Here is a 20,134-nt window from a genome sequence, read left to right on the forward strand (position 1 = left end):
TACATTAACTACTACATGATCCTGACATTATAAGATTTGTTTTGCCTGCTTCCACCAGGAGTGTCCGAATTTCCCAATTTTCTTGGGGTTACACCACTACAGCCCTTATGAAACATTATGAAATTAATTGCCTGCTATGTCAGGAATGCTGGCTGCAGAACAATAATGTGGAAGGTAAACCACAATTATTTAACAAAAAAAATAGTACACATAGGAAAACACATTTGCTTTGATTTCCACTTTAATGTTCTTATTTTGACTTTAACTACATCATAAAGTGTCAGTCAAAATACAAATTTGCAGATTTCCTGTTCTGGTATGTATCATAATTATGCAAACACAAAGGTTCAGCTAAACTGCGGTGTCACACTTAATAGAACTTTTTTCATAAACCTGGAAAATATGTAATATAGCATATTGTTAGCAATGTTTTTTTTTTTCCTTTCTACAGTTTTTAATTGCACAATCCATCTTCTCACACACAAAGCATCCACTCAGATTAATTTTCTGCTCTAGTAATCGTGGTCCTCATCTTGAACTCTACTAATGGATTGACCAGTAGGGGGGCTGCTGTTTTAATGCATAAGGTTTGGTATTTCCTTGAGGCTAGGGAAACCAAAGTCAGAAACATGATGAAACATTGACAGGATCGGAGAACTTGAGCTCATATTCAGAAAAGTCTAAATTTAGTGCCAAGAAGTCCTCCAGATACCGGGCACACATGACAACATAACAAAAGGTCAGGGACAGACTTGATATGCAACTGAAGGTCAAGGACTGAGTTCATGGTCTCTGCATGATCTTGTCGCTAAATAAGATATATATAGTATGTGTATGTATGCATTTAATAATTTTAAATTAAGTGATCAGATCACATTTTTAGGAGCCATTCATGCAAAATTCCATATATTTTTCTCACAACTGTAGATACAGTATCATTTGTACACATAAGCTCCTCTTTGTTTTCCTCTGACACACAAATTCTCAGCTCTCTGGCACACAAGTTTTCCTGTTCTCTGGATACAGGCCCAGTGATCTTGGACACAAAAAGCTCCCCTGTTACTTGGCACAAAATCATTGTATTATTTGCACTGCTGCAGCTTTCTCTGACAGTGTTGAAAGATGGTTCCATGTTCTCCGAATGACTCACTAAACTCAGAAAGCAATGATCTTTATGTCTTCAAAAGTCCATATGACCACAAACCCTGGTAATTGTCAAATAAAATGTGGATAAGGGTATTAGATAAGTGTACACTGATCTTTTTTTTTTTTTTTTTAAATGGCTTCCGTGTGATGGAAGGTACAAGGCATGGTTACTTACCAAAATCTGAAGAATAAATAGCTCTCACTGGACAGCCTGTATGGTGTCTAGATCCTGGGTGAAAAATAAACCAACTGCTCTTTGGACATGGAACCATTCTTTGGTGAATATGAGTAGAGGAGTTTCTCCCAGCCCATTATCCCCTTTGAGTTGAGCACACACCCTGTCCTTTTCCTTTATTGGACATGTCCAAGACTTTTAAGCAGGGCTGAATTTCTGTACGGCCAACAAAGGCCATGACTTATTGTGCAAGCGTTTCCAAGAGCAACAAGCAGCTTCCCATAAATCCTGTGTCCGGACTGCCATTCTGCCTGCTACAGCAATCTGCCTGGGTTCCTGTTTTTGATGTTCCTGCTATTGTCAAGGTCATTTTCTGTGCACTTAGAGTTTGCCAATTTAAGGTCAATATTGCTGGCAAGGTAAGGAAAAAGACTGCCTATTCTCTAGATGTCATATTAAGATGTTCTGATGCAGAATGGGCAGCTTGTCATTTTCAGTCTCTGTGCCCCAGCATCAGTGTGGATTGTACTGCTATGAAGTCTGATCTTAATCTGTTAATAAAAAGTTTTCAGGTTGGGCGGAGGGTTAGTGAATTGGCCCTGGAAGGCATGACCTATGAATCCATGAATTAAACAGATAAAACACTTTCAAGTGTATAATTACCAGACCAAAAAATAGGGCTACATACACTTTTAAGGGAAATAGTTAGGATAGAAATATACAAGCTGCAACTTTAAAGGTCAAATGTATGAAGCTTCGACCCGTATCTTTGCTTTACTGCATCACTGATGATATCAGACGTATAGGAAAGGATACCTCTGCTGTGATTACTCTTATTAAAAACCACAGGAGCCTATAGATGGCTTGGTTATCTGGAAAATAAGTTCTGTTAGTAAATGAGTGCATTCCCTGCTACATTCAGGTTTAGAAAGGAATCATTAAAGGCAAATGACGAAAACATCAAAAGGAAACCAAGGGAGTTACAGTATATCCTTTTAAAGTGGAAACCAACCTCTCCTAGAGGAACATACCCTGAAATTTAAAAAAAACTGCTCCACTTTATTATGTGTTAGAACAGGACTGACAAGCCTATGCCAGAAAATGATAAATTATCCAAAAACCAGCACGTGGTAAGAGTCAGACAGAACAATGAGTCTTGATTATGATTTATTGCTTAGAGCATGAAATATACGAGTGCACTGCTTAGTCTGGAGGATGAAGGATGTTAGTATTCAGAAAACTGAAACAGTTAAATATATAAAAAATATTTTAGCTCTACGGAGAAACGAAATAGAAAGAAGGAGGACTAATGAAATCAGGAAAAACGCAATATTGTACAGTGGTGCCCATGAGGGTTTTATAATACATTACAATTATAAGCCATCAATTATTGAATGCAAACCTTTTAGTGAAAGAATAAGTATACATAAAAAGAAAGGACATTTTTAATGAGAAATTAGAAGTAAAATATAACAAACCGTAAAAAAAAATATTTAAATTACCGCAGTTGATTGGAATGCAATGAATGGACAAGAAGCAGTATGCAAACCATTCAGATGAAAATATGCAATGCTTTTTTTATTAACGTCACTAAGCTTTATTTGTAAAGGAAACTTCAATAGACTGTTTTGACTTTTGCATTTGTGTCTTGCAGTACGCATACATGTTTTTACATGCGTTGCATTGTGTTGTACTGAGAAAAAGTAGGTCCTGTCCTCCTTTTTTGCAGGGCAGCGCACATCAGTGCAACACACTGATGTGAACTTTTCCTATAGAAATCGAGTGTATACTACTACTCCAGGTAAGTGCACAGCATCCAATATGCAGACCCAAAACCAGGTGCAGGCCTGGCACGCAACCGAAGAACACTGTAGAATGAATGGGATGTGTGCACACTGCAATAGGAAGTCCAAGTAGAAATCATTATTGCAACCGAGGAGCACTGTAGAATTAATGGGATGGGTGCACACTGGAGTAGGAAGTCCAAGTAGAAATCTTTATTGCAAACAAGGAACACTGTCTAACAAATAGGATGGCTGCACACCAGGATAGGAAGTACAATTAGAAATCTTTATTGCAACCAAGGAAAACTGTAGAATAAATGTTATGGCTGCACACCAGAATAGGAAGTCTAAGTAGAAATCTTTATTGCAACCAAGGATACTCTACAATGATTGGAATAGGTGCATACCAAAATACTAAGTCCAAGTAGAAATCTTTAATGCAACCAAGGACACTGTACAACGAATAGGATGGGTGCACACCAAAATAGACAGTCCAAGTAGAGATCTTAATTGCAATAAAATCCACCATACACAGTCACAGGAACTCATGTGACTTGGTGGATTTTATTGCATTAAAGATTTCTACTTGGACTTCCGATCCTGGTCTGTAGCCATTCCATTTGTTCTACAGTGTTCCTATAGAAACACATTGCTTTCACAATGTATATGTGCTGGCATGCGTTATCAACCGCCATCATCTAGTGTGAGTGGAACAAGACATTGGATGTCCCTCCCTTCTTAGAGCATAGTTGGTTTTTAAGGATGAAAGAGATGCTAAAACACTGGTTAGAATACTCTAAAACCCCTTTCATACTGAAGCATTTTTCAAGCGCTTTAGGGCTAAAAATAGCAATTGTAAAGTGCCTTAAAAAACGCCTCCCCTGCAGCCCCAGTGTGAAAGCCAGTGCTTTCACACTGGAGCGGTGCCCTTGCAGGACATTCAAAAAAGTCCTGCAAGCAGCATCTTTGGGGCGGTTGTATACACCACTCCTAAACCGCCCTGCCCATTGAAATGAATGGGCAGCGGTGCTTTTCGGGCGCATTTAGCCCTTTCTTCGGCCGCTAGAGGGGGTTAAAAGCATCCCACTAGTGGCCGAAAAATGACAGTAAAACGCAGCTAAAACCGCTAATACGGAGCCGTGCCAGTTTGAAAGGGGTTTAAAAGCTGTGCTTGAATATTCTTAAAGCATTATTTTTGTTCAAAAGTTATCAAGTCTGTATTGATCGAATGTCATATGACTTTCCATCATACCAAATTAAGTATTATGTATCCCTGCAATTTCCCAAAAAATAAATGCATTTAAAAAAAAAATATATGGTGACCATGTAAGAGATTGACGTCATGCTGGAGAAAGATAGAAACAATTTTTGGAGGGAAAGCTAATGTCACAGATTCCAGCAAGGAGAACCGTGAGCATCACAGTATTGATATCACCAAATTTTACCCCAAATACCCCAGGTTTGCAGTGCCTTAGCTCTTACATAGATATACAGATATGATTCCAACTGTGTTTGTCATAAGCTTACCACAAGTGGAGGTTATTTTGGTCACATTTATTTATATATATATATATATATATATATATATATATATATATATATATATATATATATATAGCGCTGGCTCCTGAAGAGCACACACTATGTGTTTTTGAAATGTAATGTTTGGTTTGGGTTTGATTACTCTAAATGTTGACCTCAGCATCAGCCTGACTGGACTGAAGGGTGTTCTGCCTGGCCATAGGGGGCACTGTCACTTCTGGCAGGTATGGAAACACAGTCTAGTTGGGAGCTTTAAGGTTACTTTCTCTCTGAACCAGCCCAGTGGGAGTGTCATTCTTGCTGTGCTTTCTGGAAGGGGGTACTTAAGATGCGGATGTCATGTGTTTCTGGGTTCCGGTCCAGAAGTATGTTCTGACTGCATGGTCCTGGTCCCCCTGACCATCCCTCAGGACTTTCATGGCCTGGGGTGTGGATCCACCCGACTTTACTTCTCGGGGTTGGCTAGCCCGAGGCAAGGAAACTGAAAGAAGGCTTCGGAGGGGGTTCGGTGCCATCTCGGTTAGTGGAGAGGCCCAGCAACTGTGAAGTTATCCAGGGGAGGACTCTTCGGGAGAAGGCCATGCAAGGGTTGGCTTCTCAACAAGAGCCTGGAAGCTGAAGAACCCAAGTGAATCCAATCTCGTGGTATCGCCAGACCGGCTGCCATATACTGATACCACACAAGTGTTCTACAAGTTTCAAGTTTCCTTTACATGTTCTATGGCAAAGTCTGTGGCAGAGACTTGTTCCTGACTCAAACACCCTGTTGGCTGCTAGGCCTGGTGAGAGAAGGACTATCCAATTAGGGTGAGGATGCAGCTGTGAATAGCTATTCTCTGGATTTATTCAACGTAAGAGAGTTATTCTTCATTCTGACTTTGATGCTAAGAGTACCTGGACACCTAAACCCTCTGATCCTATATCAGAGTCTGTTTGTTTAACTACTTTTTGCAAATAAAAATCCCTTTAAGTGGATCTGTCGTCAGTCTCTGCAGTTTTTGGGCCATCTACCCCGGGAAACCCCTAGACGCATACAAGGTGAAGATGTAACGTTAAGCCCAATAAAATCAACCTGTCCTTCGGGGGTCAGTGCTACATATATATATATATATATATATATATATATATATATATATATATATATATATATATATTGTGACGGTATGCGAGGTGAGATACAGGACAATAGGTACATTTCACTTTGCATTTGTTCTATTGTAAGGGACTGAGCCGGAATCCAGCCCGGTTTTTCCAGCCTCTGTGGCAGGCTGGGTTCCGGTCCGGATGTTTGGGTCCACTGAGGTCTATAGTCAGCTGGACATTAAATATCCAGGAAAGGAGCAGAGCAGGGCTCTGGTTTTGAGACTCAGAAAGGAACCTGAGTGAGAGGGACTCTGGCTGTTAGACTAAGAAAGGTTTGCTTTTCCGCCTGTTTTGTGGGTGACGGGGACCAGCCTCGCACTGTATAGAGAGGAGATTGTTTGTTTAGTTAGCGCCAGATGGCAAGGATTTACTTTACTATTTGTTTTATTTTGCAAACCTCCTGCAAATAACCTGGCATCCGCCAGATTTTTAAGAAAGTGCCCATTTGCTGACTGTCCTTCAGAAAAGGCGATCCCCACGAGCTAATTTCCCCACACGTGGTGGATTCAGCGGGCAATTACTGAAAATGGAGGAAATGAAAAAGGCCCTGCTACAGGCTAATGCAGCTCAGCGAGAAACCAACTGCCAAGTCGCAGAGGCCGCTGCAGCACAACATGCCGCCCAGCAGGAGATGAACCGCCAAGTCGCAGAGGCCGCTGCAGCACAACATGCCGCCAGCAGGAGATGGACTGCCAAATCACAGTCGCTGCAGCACAACAGGTGGCCCAGCAAGAGATGCACCGCCAAGTCGCAGAGGCCCAGCAGGAAATGAATCGGCAGTTCGCAACTGGAACTGAAAAATGGGCCCTCACCTCCTGTGCCGGTGGAACCAAAGATGGTACGTGCCTCCTACCACCTACAGAAAATGAAACCTGCTAATGATGTCAAGGCGTACCTTGCGACTTTTGAGAGAGTTCCTGTCCGTGAAGGATGGCCAAAAGAGCAGTGGGCGGGTCTGTTGGCCTCATTTCTATGGGAGAACCCCAAAAGGCCTAGTTTGATCTAGAACCAGATAACACCCAGGACTATGAGACGCGAAAGACAGATACTTGCACGCTTGGGTGTCACCAAAACAGTCTGTGCCCAGCGCGTGCATCAGTGGTCCTACTCCAGCAACAAGCCGCCCCGTTCACAAATGTTTGACCTGGTCCACCTCACCAGGAAGTGGTTGCAGCCAGAGACCTTGACTAGCCCTCAGATCGTGTAGCGTGTGGTAATGGATCGGTACCTGCGTGCACTCCCTGCTGCCCTGAGGAAGTGGGTCGACAGGGGGGCCCCAAAACTGCAACCCAGTTGGTGGACCTAGTGGAAAGGTACACTATCACTGAGGACTTTGTGAATCCATCTACGCCCCACTTCGGTGTCTCTAGGCATGCAAGATCGCTCAGCGGTTCTGGTAAGACTGTTCCGGGGTTCAAGAGCATGGGGAAGGTGGATAAGACTGCTGTTATAACTGATGATACTTTGGGTCCTAGACCTGGAGACTGGCCAAAGAAGCCAAGAAGGTCTTTGGGGCCGTTAAGAGGACTGGGGGTAGGCCACATAAGGTGTTTCCATTGCCATGCATTAGGGCATATTGCTGCAAACTGTCCTATAGATGATGAACCTATGCAATGTGATTATGCTTTTATGAAAAGACGCATTTCTCTGTTTGCATCATGTCAGAGTTGCATTGAAAAACGGATGTGTGTTATTTCAGTGGATGGAAAGCCACTCACAGCCTTGCTAGACTCTGGTAGTGCGGTGACCCTGGTCAGGAATTATTGTGTGAACCCCACAAAACTACACCCCAGTACTATTGGCGTAATTTGCATTTGCATCCATGGGGACACTCGTAACTACCAGACAGCGGTGTTTGAGGTTGATACCCCCGTGGGCAGTATAACACATTTAGTGAGGGTGGTACCTTCACTGCTTCATGAAGCTTTAGTGGGGAGGGATTTTCCCCATTTTTGGGAGCTATGGGAGAGCAAAGGGAGGCTGGTATATGGAGCTCTCCCTGCTGGGGAAGCACCGGAAACCTTTTTTGGCAATTGACAGGAGAAGTCTCATCTCTATCTTACCAGGTCGGAAGACACTTTACCCTTAGTGGATGCTTTATAATTTGTGATTCTCCCCAACAAAGGCAATCTTTACACTCTGGAGAATACACATGCCTGGTGGTTGGATTCGACTGGCATGAGGCTGGATATGACTGGCAACACAATATTCACTATATATCTTTTACATACCTTTAAGTCTTCCGGCCATTAGTGATTGATTCTATTCGTTTCATTTCACTATCATTCAGGCCCCCTGGGGTATGTGTTATTTAGCGGCCACCATCATTTCAACTGCTCTACTTAAGCCCCTACTGGCTCGACCTGTAGATTCATGATCTTATAAACAAAGTTCTTGGAATCTGTATATATGTGCATTTATTGTAAGCTGCATCACCTATCTCCTGAGGAAGCGCGATGGAGCGAAACATGTAGAGAGAATAGCAGCATTGTTTTATTTGTACAATTGGCAACGGATCGAATCACTTCGTCAAAGAAGCAATTTCACCACAAGCGCACTAATGCATTTACTGTAAGCTGCATCACCTAGCTCCTGAGGAAGCTCGATGGAGCGAAACATGTAGAGAGAATAGCAGCATTGTTTTATATGTAAGATTGGTAACATTCCATGTATCTATGCTTTGTACCAAGCTTATATTCACTGTGATGTATTGATATTTTTATCAATGCCTTTTTCTTGTTTTTATATTTTGTGAATAACAATAACAACCTTTTATATTTGAATGTTTTGATTGACTCTATCTGGTACCGTCTAAAGTCCCAGGATTGGTTACCCTCCAGCCCTTTTTTGTTCTTTCCCCTTTTTATCTTTAATATAATCAGAGGGATCTGATTGTTAAAAGTTATCAGTCAGGAGAAGATTACAAAAGAATTTCAAAGGCATTAGATACAGTGCCTTCAAAAAGTATTCATACCCCTTGAAGTTTACCACATTTTGTCACGTTACAACCAAAAACGACATAACTGGTCAGAGAGGCTGCCAAGAGACCTACAGCAACATTAAAGGAGCTGCAGGAATATGTGGCAAGTACTGGCTGTGTGGTACATGTGACAACAATCTACCGCATTCTTCCTATGTCTGGGCTATGGGTTATAGTGGCAAGATGGAAGCTTTTTCTTACGAAGAAAAACATCCAGGCCTGGCTAAATTTTGCAAAAACACATCTGAAGTCTCCCAAAAGCATGTGGGAAAATGTGTGTTATGGTGTGATGAAACCAAGGTTAAACTTTTTGGCCAAATTCCAAAAGATATGTTTGGCGGAAAAAAAAACACTGCACATCACTAAAAGAACACAATACCCACAGGGAATTATGAACAGTTAAAAATACCAGTCAACATTGGCACAAAACCTTCAGGCTTCTGCTAGAAAGCTGAACATGAAGAGGAACTTCATCTTTCAGCATAACAAGGACCCAAAGCATACATCCAAATCCATAAAGGAATGGCTTCACCAGCAGAAGATTAAAGTTTTGGAATGGTCCAGCCAGAGCCCAGACCTGAATCTGATTGAAAATCTGTGGGGTGATCTGAAGAGGGCTGTGTAAAAGAGGTGCTCTCTCAATCTGACCGATTTGGAGTGTTTTTTTTAAAGAAGAGTGGGCAAGTTTTGTCCAGTCAAGATGTGCCATGCTGTTGCTCATACCCAAAAAGACTGAGTGCTATAATAAAATCAAAAGGTGCTTCAACAAAGTATTAGTTTAACCACTTTCCGACAAAGTAAACCGCATCTCCCCGTTCTGCCTAGCAACAAGTGACACTGATCTCTGCTCTCTGTGATTGGAGCAGAGATCAATGTTCACTAACACACGGCCCAGCCCTCCACAGTTAGTAACACGCCCCTAGGTGGTGCGAGTTGGGACCCCGTAAGTCCGGTTTGCGGGTCCCATGGACTCTCTCGCCACGGGGATACCTGCGATTATCTCGCGGGGAGGCTGAACTGGAAGATGCGGAAGTAAACTGCATCTCCCCGTTCTGCCTGTGATTGGAGCAGAGATCAGTGTTCACTAACACACGGCCCAGCCCTCCACAGTTAGTAACACGCCCCTAGGACACACTTAACCCCTACACTGCCACCCCCTGGTTAACCCCTTCATTTACACAGGAATCAGTGCATTTGTATAGCACTGATTGCTGTATAAATGACAATGGTCCCAAAAATGTGTAAAAAATTTCTGATGTGTCCGCCATAATGTCACAGTCACAATAAAAATCGCTGATCGCCGCCATTACTAGTAAAAAAAAATTATTAATAAAAATGCCATAAAACTATCCCTTATTTTGTAAACGCTATAAATTTTGCGCAAACCAATCAATAATCGCTTATTGCGATTTTTTACCAAAAAATGTGTAGAAGAATATGTATCAGCCTAAACTGTGGAAAAAAAAACTTTTTATATATATTTTTGGGGGATATTTATTTTAGCAAAAAGTAAAAAATAATGCGTTTTTTTCAAAATTGTCGCTCTTTTTTTGTTTATAGCGCAAAAAAACAAAACGTAGGGGTGATCAAATACCACCAAAAGAAAGCTCTATTTGTGGGGAAAAAAGGACGCCAATTTTGTTTGGGAGCCACGTCGCATGACTGTGCAATTGTCAGTTAAAGCGACGCAGTGCCGAATCGCAAAAAGTGGTCTGGTCTTAAGCCAGAAAAATGGTCCGGTCTGAAAGTGGTTAAGGGTGTGCACACTTATGCAACCATATTATTTTAGTTTTATATTTTTACTTCCCTCCACCTAAAAGATTTCAGTTTGTTGTTCAATTTCTAGGTCACATTAAAGGTGGAAAAAGTTCTGAAATTGTTTATTTTTTTGTGTAATTTTTTTACAACACAGAAACCTAACATTTTAACAGGGGTGTGTAGACTTTTTATATCCACCGAATACAGATCAAAAAACATTGTCCTAAACATGAATACAAGATAGAAAATACAATTTTCATGGAAGCTTCCATTTACACAGGCGCAGCTGCTGGATTCACCAATATAAGTGGCAGGATGAGAAATAGGAGTGCGGTTGCTAATATAAGCACAGGAGTGTGCATTAACACACAACCCTCCCTTTGTATCGCTTGTTATAAAAGTAGCAGGGTAGGTGCTGCCATCAATAATTGCATCCCCCGTGTGTGACCAGTAATGCAGGCAGGGTATAGCGGGGATGTTTCTGCGCCCCACCTACTGTGTGCTGTCCCCCAAAGCAGCTGCCTCCTCTACCTTGGGTTTGGCCTGGCCCTGTATATAACAGATGCTCAAAATTATATATAAATATTATATATATTATCTGTTTCATTTCATACTTATTTCATAATTATTATCTAAATTATTTTGTCATATACAGAAAAAAAAATCCAATATGGATGTGAAATAATCTAAAGCCGCGTACACATGGGCGGACTGTATGGCCAACTTAGTCCGTCAGACAATCCGACGGACAGTCCGTCATACTTTCGAATGAACGGACTTGACCACACACGGATACACAAACAGTCCGTCGAAAGCTTGCGCGATGACGTGTACAGACGTACGACGGGACTAGAAATAGGAAGTCCAATACACAGCAATGCAACCTTTCGCCGTGTAAATCCTTTCTGAGCATGCGCCATACTTAGTCCGTCCAACTAGCCTACTCACGAGCGGATTGTCCGCTGAAACCAAAGTATGACGGACAATATTACGGAAATTCCGAAATACTTAGTCCGCCAGACTGCACGCTGAAAAAGTCCGCTGAAGCCCACACACGAGCGGACTGTCCGCTGAAATGTGTTTCGACGGACTAAGTTGGCCAGACAGTCCGCCCGTGTGTACGCAGCTTAAGTATGCTACATTCTTTATTTTCTATTATTACATATACATCTTACTGATCACACTAATTATCAATGAGCTGTGGTATAAAGACATAAAGCTGCTCTAGATAACAACATTCAACCTGTCCAATGTTTAATGAACAAAGATGCTCACTTTGTTCCAGTGCACAGGAAAATAACACAGTCACCAGCACTTACACTGTGCTAAATCACCCATGTTATGTGTAACTTGGCCCAATGCTTTATGATCAAAGGTTATTTGTTACCTAGATTTAATTTACTCTTGTTAATTGTGGAATGTTCTGATAAATCCTCAATAAATGACATCTGACTGACGCGTTCCACTAAATCAGGTTAGGAAAGTGAGCCACACTTGCCCTTCCCGTCATACCAGATATGAAGATATCACATCATAGCTGGAGCTTATGGTCGTCTAGGGAACATCAGCAAGCTGGTTCATATCATCAGTTTCAGATAACCCCAAAAATGTAAATTCAAGTTTGAGCTACTTAATAAATACTAGATTATGCAGTATGTAATGCAAATATACATTTAAAAGAAAAGCAAAGGTATATACTAAAGACTAAGTTAACCATTTGTAAAAATATATATATATAGTAAATGCTCATGATTTTGCATGTAATAAAAAATGTGCATTAATATATATTTTTTTTACCATGGAGCCTGTAAAGCGTTGCACCCATGATCAGTAAATGGTTGATGCAATGTCAGGCTCTTGTCTGCCCATACCTCCATACAGCCAAACAGTTACTGCGGGAAGTGTCAGTGAACTACGAAGGCGCTGATGAGTGTCCTGGTAGTTCATTAAGAACTACAAGTTGTCTGCCGCAGTGGAGATGGGACTTGTAGTTCATTTATTCACAGATTGCTGTGAACGAATGGCACGGCTGTGTGCTCTGTGTTTAAATTGTGACAGTGGATGCGGGGAGAGGATCCACTGCCTGCTGTCACGGTGGGGGCTCAGGAAGGGGGGGGGGGGAGGGTGGCGAGGCTGGTGCATTAGTAACATGCTACATATTACACCCTGAATAAGGTTGGAACATGTAACATGTTCCTAAAGGTGAATTTATCCTTCATTCACTTTTAAAGTACACCCAAGTAAGAATTTTTAATTTCTGTTATTAGTATTCACACACTGATTTTCTAAATATCTCAGATTTGTGTGGTAAGATATTAATAGATGAGTTCCATTTATCTGTATTTCTACAATGACCATTATTGCCAATCCTTAAAAGTGGTAGTAAACAGCAAAAAAATAAAAAAAATTACAGCAAAAGTATGCATTGCACATTATGAAAGACTTACCCAAAAAGGAAGCCCTCCAGTGGTGCACTATCATGGCTTCCATCTTCACCTGATCTTCCTTTCTGCCGTGATGTCATTACTATAGTAGCAGCCGGTGAAGTCACGGGTTTCACAAGGTGCTTTGGTTCCCAAAGCAGCCCCCCCATGTTGAGGGCATGTGGCCTGGTATAGTTTGAAGGGGCATTCGCTTGCCCTCCCCCCCTTTTCTTACCTGCCAGGCTCCATGCTTGGATAAGGGTCTGGTATGGATTTTGGGGGGGACCCCACGCCGTTTTTTTCTCAATTTTGGTGAGAGATTCTCCCTATAGTCCATATTATGGGGAACCCCACGCCATTTTTTTCTTAATTTTATTTTTTCAATAGCCGGATGTCGCCAATTTTGTTTCTTTAGAAATGTGATTTTTGCTGCAGCATGTTCTATGCATGTTCTATGTATGCTACAAATCCTCCACTTTACAAGTAGACTAAGGGGACCCCACCTAGGCACTATATTTGAAGGAATTTTTCATTTTTATTGTTGCACTTAAAGTATCATTTAAATCACTGCTCTTGAAAAAACTTTGTTTGCATTGATACATCTCCCCCAGGGCAGTACCTGTACCCCAATTACTTGCATATAAGCCTTCAAAATTACACTTTGATTTCTCATATTCAGCTCCTACAGACTTCAATAGGGTTCGTTGTTTAGGGCAGAACTTTTCCCCTGCTTGAGAGTTCTCCTGTGAACTGAACAAGAGATTGTTCGGCCCGTCTCTTGTCCCTGCACTTAAAAGGGCAGAAAGCCGTCATGCATCCATTGAAGATCACAATCGTGGATTATGCTAGGTGGTTCCATTTGGTAGTTCACTGAGTTTATTACTTATTTTAGGATAGTGGTTGAAGCCATGAAAATAATTAATTTATTCTCCCTGGGTCAACTCTGTGTCCAGAACTGGTAGTTTACAGTACAGATAAAGCCTAATATTATGATATTCATTCCAAACTGCATGCAGCTGTTTCATGTTTGTTGGTTATCCTCAGTGCAGTGTATGGAAATCATGGCTTGGTGACCAACAAGAAAGTATCACCAGATTGGTGAATTTTAAAGGATCCAAATGTATACCTCCCAACATTTTGAGATAGGAATGAGGGACACCTACTAACAAACATATGTAGGCATATGACCCTCCCCCTGCCACACCCCCTTAAAGGAGAAATAACAAAAAAAGGTTAATTAATGGGGGCATTTGTATTGAGAGGAGGGGTGAGGGGGAAGAATATTTGTGCTAGGAGGGAAGATTTGTGCTGGGAGGTGGTGTTGAAGGTGGGTGGGGGGTTAAGATGTGTACTAGGAGGGGAAATTTTAAGGGTAGTGGCTTTGTGCTAGGAGGTGTGAATTTTTGTTTTGGGGGGGGCATTTGAGCTTAGGAGATTTGGGGGCAAAGATTTGTGCTGAGAGGGGGAATTTCAGCAGGGGGGCATAATTTTCCTGGGAGGAGGATGAATTGATGCTTAGGGTTTAAACATGTGGATTAGTGCTCAGTGTTTTTGTGGGGGAATTTTTGCTGACATACAGTGCTCATGCATCTTGGGGGGGGGGAGGCAGTTTGACATGTTTGTCCTGGGCTCTAGATGACCTTAGTCTGGTGTTCTGTCGATATGTGCCCACCGGCGCAAAGTGTCCGCGCAGAACACAAGTGCACTCCAGCTGAGTTGCCGATCAGCTGGTGTTACGTCACCATAGCGCACATCATAGGAGCCTTTTTTCGATGGGAGATACCATTTCTCTGGCACAATTTAATGCTATGCAAACAGCGGAGGGACACCGTATTTGTCATATTGTGCCTCACTGTTGCACTGCGGTTTTACAGTGAGGCACAATCTGACATCTACAGTTTCCCACCGCTCTTTGCATAGCTTTCAATTGTGCCCGTGAAATGGTAACTCCTGTTAAAAAAAATCCTCCTGTGATGTGTGCATGCGCTATGGTGATGTCACTCCAGCTGATCGGCAACGCAGCTGGAGTGCCCATCCGTTACACGCTGGCAATTTTCGACAGAGGGTACAAATCAATAGAACACCGGTGTTCTATCGGCTAGTGCCCACTATCAAGAAGTGCCCAGGGCAAACGGCGCATACGCCATAGGGAGCAGCACAACAGCCGATTTTACATTTAGCTGTTGTGACGGCGAGACGGCGCCTGTGCACAATGGGCGATGGAAGAAATTTTTGTGTCAGATAGTGCCCTGCGCTGCTGAGGCATGTTCATGTCGGTGCGGGCTGGATTTGTACATGATGGGGGCAGATTATTAAATGATGTGCAGTGCTGCTAAACACATATTTTTCTGATAGAAAAACCTGCCCTTCAGTTAGCTAAACACGCCCCACAAGTGTCCAGGTAGAATAGCAGAAAAACATGTGTTTTGCAGCACTGCCCATCATTGAATAATCCACCCCCATCATGTACTAATCCACCCCACACCGACATGAACACGCCTGGCCAGTGCGAGGCACAATCTGACAGAAAAATGTCTTCCGTCAGCTATTATGCAAGGGTGCCATCTCGCCGACAAAACAACTGATCGTAAACTCAATATAAAAAATTCAGCTGCAACTATTCTGGTGTGCTCTAATACCACATATAATAGGATTAACAATTGGTTAATAGTGCGCTAGAACCTAGAAAACTGTTCCACAGTGTTAAATAAAGAAACAACCACATATAATAAATTGTCCATAGACATCTGATTCCTGCAAAGAACCTCTGATATAAATATAAATTCTATAATGAAAAGTCCTTAGACCGTGATCATAAAAAACAAAAATTGAAAAAAAGTGCAGAAAGAAAGTCACCACCACCTCAGTGTGAACTGCCTGCTCACCTTCCAAGAGTTTTCAGATACAAAATCCTTATAGTGGTCAGCCTCTATGTGTTCCGATCCTGGGACACAGTGTTACCACATCTCCAGGACCCTTCCAAGAGCAATCCAGCCTCTCCAGGATAAATTGATTCTCAAGAGTAATTAACATAACATCATTGCACAAGATTGCTATTACACTGATTGCCTACTTTTAGTATAAAATAAGCACTTACATTTGCCTCAATGTATATCGCAAATTGAACGATCAACATAGTAACGTAGCTTCCCTCCTCACTATACATCCAGCTTGTTCAGCAAACACACACCCAGAAGTGTTGTCACCAGCTCCTCCCGACGTGTTGCGTCACAGGTCACGTGACTTTATCAAAGGGAAATTAAACCATGTGACAAACGTAATGGGCTATAAGCTGCAATTTGTGTACGGGTTGCCATGGTGACCTGGGAATCATTAGCTCATCATACTGTCAATCGTGTTTATAGAAAAAATTATATTCATTTACAGGTATATAATACCATACTATACATAAAATCTTTATTGGTTAAAATAATAAAAAAACAAAAGAAACGAGATGGGAGAGGTAAAGTAAATAAAAGTTAATGTGGGTATGGGTGGAAACGGGAAGAGCCTCCCTGGACTATCTGCTCCCTCCTCTCCCCCCCTATGTCTACCGGGCCTTCAAGGCCGGGGGGAGTGGAGGGACACGGAATGCCGGGCTTGGAGCTTCACCCCAAGGGGTGAGGTACATATTCCAGGATGGGGATATATTCTGGATATAGGTACAAGGACCAAAGAGGGGTCTGGGAGGGTTGGGAGGAGGTTGGGAGGGGGGGTGGGAGGGGTGGGGGGAGAAAGAAGACCCAACAGCAGAGAACCTCGTTAAGTGAGAAAAGAGGAGAAACCAGCCTGACTAAAATCTATGTCTATAGTTAATTGTTTGTCATATAACGTTAGGGGGCTAAATGAATCAGCAAAGCGGTTTAAAATTCTGAAAGAAATAGAACAATATGAAGCGGGTATAGTGTTCTTACAGGAAACCCATCTATCATACGAAAGCAAGATTAGAATATACTCCCCTAGGTTCCCGGTGTGGTTTTATGGAGATTCTTACTCAAGGAACTCAAAAGGGGTAGCTATCGGTATAGGACGGGAGGTATACTATAAAATAGAAGAAAGATTAGTCGACCCGGAGGGTAGATTCCTCTTTCTGAAGGGGAAACTATGGGGAGTAGACTATACCCTCGCTAACATATACTGCCCAAATAGAAGTCCAACGGTTTTTCTGAAAGGAATATTGGAGAAATTATGGGATTTTAAAAGAGGAAGAGTAATTATAGCTGGAGATATGAACTTTTGTATGAATCCGCAAATGGATAGTTCGTCCCGTGTGCAGGGGATTGGGAAGGAGCAGAGGAGAATAATAAAACACAGGCTATATCAGTACCAGCTTATGGATGTGTGGAGAACTATGCACCCAAGGATACGAGACTACTCGTTCTATTCCCCGGTACACGGGACGTACAGAAGGATCGACTACTGGTTAGTGGAACATAGGGTTCTGGACGAGGTGATATCCACAGATATAGGAATTAGAACATTGTCTGATCATTCTCCAATAAGCCTGAAGATCAAAATCCCAGGATTTCAGAAATCTCCTTTTTCCTGGAAATTGAATAGGGAACTGTTGGACGAGAAGGGAGAGGAAATAATTAGAAAGGAATTGGAGTTTTTTTTTACCACTAATTTAAATGAAGAGAATATGGAAAATATTATTTGGGAGACACATAAAGCTTATATAAGAGGGATATATATTTCACTAGGTACAAATAGGAAGAGAGAAGGTATTAAAAAGAGTAGAGAGTTGAGGGAGGAAATCCATGGATTAGAGCAAGAACATAAAAAGGCAAATGGCAGGGAAAGTGGACAGGTAGTGGACCTATTACATAAACTGGCTATGAAAAGAGAGGAACTCGGGGAATTAATGGAACAGGAAATGAGGACGATATATAATAGGATTAATAAAGAGAGATATTATAGCGGCATTAAAAATAGTAAGATCTTAGCAAAGATATTGAGGAAAAAAAGATCGAAGAATTATATAGAGAAAATATTAAATAAAGAGGGAGAGTCGGTCTATAAAACTAAGGAAATAGCAGAAGTTTTTAGAGAATATTATGGGCAGTTATATTCCGTGAGAAAAAAAGAGACAGAAAAGCAAGAGATGAAGAGAAGGGGAAAAATCAAAGACTATATATTTCAAGCAAATATCCCTAAAATACCGGGGGAATTGGCGCAGGAATTGGAGAATCCAATCTCAGTCCAAGAAGTAATACAGGCAATAAAAGAGACCAAAGGAGGAAAGAGTCCAGGGCCTGATGGCTATACAATAGAATATCTAAAAAAGTTTGGAGACATACTAGCCCCAATTTTATGTGCATATTATAATGGACTAGGTACAAAATATGGACTGAGCGAGGAGGCCTCCACTGCGACAATCTCCACGATATTGAAAGAGGGAAAAGAGAATACAATATGCTCAAACTATAGACCGATCTCACTACTCAATACGGACATTAAATTGTTCGCAAAAATATTGGCCGCTAGAATAAAGAAGTTAATGCCTAGCTTAGTCCATGCAGATCAGGTGGGATTCATTGAGGGGCGAGAAGGAAAAGATAATGGAGTAAGGTCATTATTACTGCTTCAGAGGATGAAGGAGAGTAGAATCCCCAGTCTACTCCTATCAATAGATGCTGAGAAAGCTTTTGACCGAGTAGACTGGGGATTCATGATGGGTACCCTAAGGGGAATGGGGTTTGGTCCCAAAATTTTGAAGTGGATAAAGGCACTATATAACAGCCCCAAGGCAGTGGTAAGAGTTAATGGGGTACTATCAACAGCCTTCAGAATGAACAATGGGACTAGACAGGGGTGTCCGCTGTCCCCCCTATTGTTCGTTCTGGCATTGGAGCCACTCCTGGAGACGATAAGGAGAAACCCAGATATAAAGGGGGTTGAGATAGAGGGGGAAATACATAAGACAGCCGCATTCGCGGATGATATTCTGTTTTATGTATCCAGCCCACGAATCTCCATGCCAAACTTGTTAAAGGCTTTACAGGAATACGGAGAATTATCTAACTTTAAAATCAACCCAAGCAAGTCAGAAATCTTAAACGTAAATATAAATCCGAGAGAAGAACTTGACATTAAGAGAGAATTCCCATTTCTATGGCAAAAAGAAATTAAATATTTAGGGATTAAACTGACTGCATCAATAGAAATAATTTACCTAATAAACTATATCCCCCTTCTAGAAGAATTGAGAGAAGAAATAAGGAGAATGAGAACAAAGCCCCTGTCATGGTTAGGAAGAATTAATGCCTTAAAAATGATTATTCAACCTAAAATCCTTTATAAATTTCAGCTATTACCAATATATATCCCCCCCCCCTATATTTTAAAATGATAAATTCTTTAATTTCTAAATTTATCTGGAACAACAAGAAACCTAGAATCCCACTGAAGACTTTGCAAAAGGGAAAAGACGAGGGGGGTCTGAATGTCCCAGACTTTAGAAAATATTACGAAGCAGCAGTGTTAACACGGGTGGTGGAATGGGCAAAATTAGAAAGTAAAAAAAGATGGGGAAAAATAGAACACAGTTTATCAGGCACAAATTTAGGTAGAGAAATCTGGACTCCTTTAAAATATAGATCACTAGGGAAGACAACACCTTTGGTCACAAAAAATGTGTTTAGAGTATGGGAGGGAATACACAAACATAACAAGTGGAAATATAATTCCCCTTTAATTTATTTAAAAGATAATGATTTTTATGCACCTGGTAAAAGTACAATAGGAGGGAAATGGATTAAACAAGATAATATGCAATTACGACACATAATTAAAGAGGGGAAATTGAAAACACTAGCAATATTACAGAAAGAAAATGATTGGATGGATTTGAATGAGTGGCGATACCTGCAGCTTAGACATTTTGTCTCAAGACTACCACAACCGCTTAGAGATGGAGAAAATTTGACTGCCTTGGAGCGGATATGTGAGGGGAAATCCCCAAGGGCAGGTATTGCCCAGTTTTATAAGGTCTTGAGACGGGAATGTGAAGCGGAGGTACCAACTTTCATTAAAAAATGGGAAGAAGAGATAGGAGCACGGGGTGAAAACCAAAATATAGAAAAAATATTGAAGATGGTGCACAGATCCACAGAAAATAGTAAGATGATAGAAACAAATTATAAAATTTTAGTAAGATGGTATAGGACCCCAGATATAATGG

Source organism: Lithobates pipiens, unplaced genomic scaffold (genome assembly GCF_037356315.1).
Source record: "Lithobates pipiens isolate NorthernLeopardFrog02 unplaced genomic scaffold, aLitPip1_a1.2 Scaffold_13, whole genome shotgun sequence".
Lineage (NCBI taxonomy): Eukaryota > Metazoa > Chordata > Amphibia > Anura > Ranidae > Lithobates > Lithobates pipiens.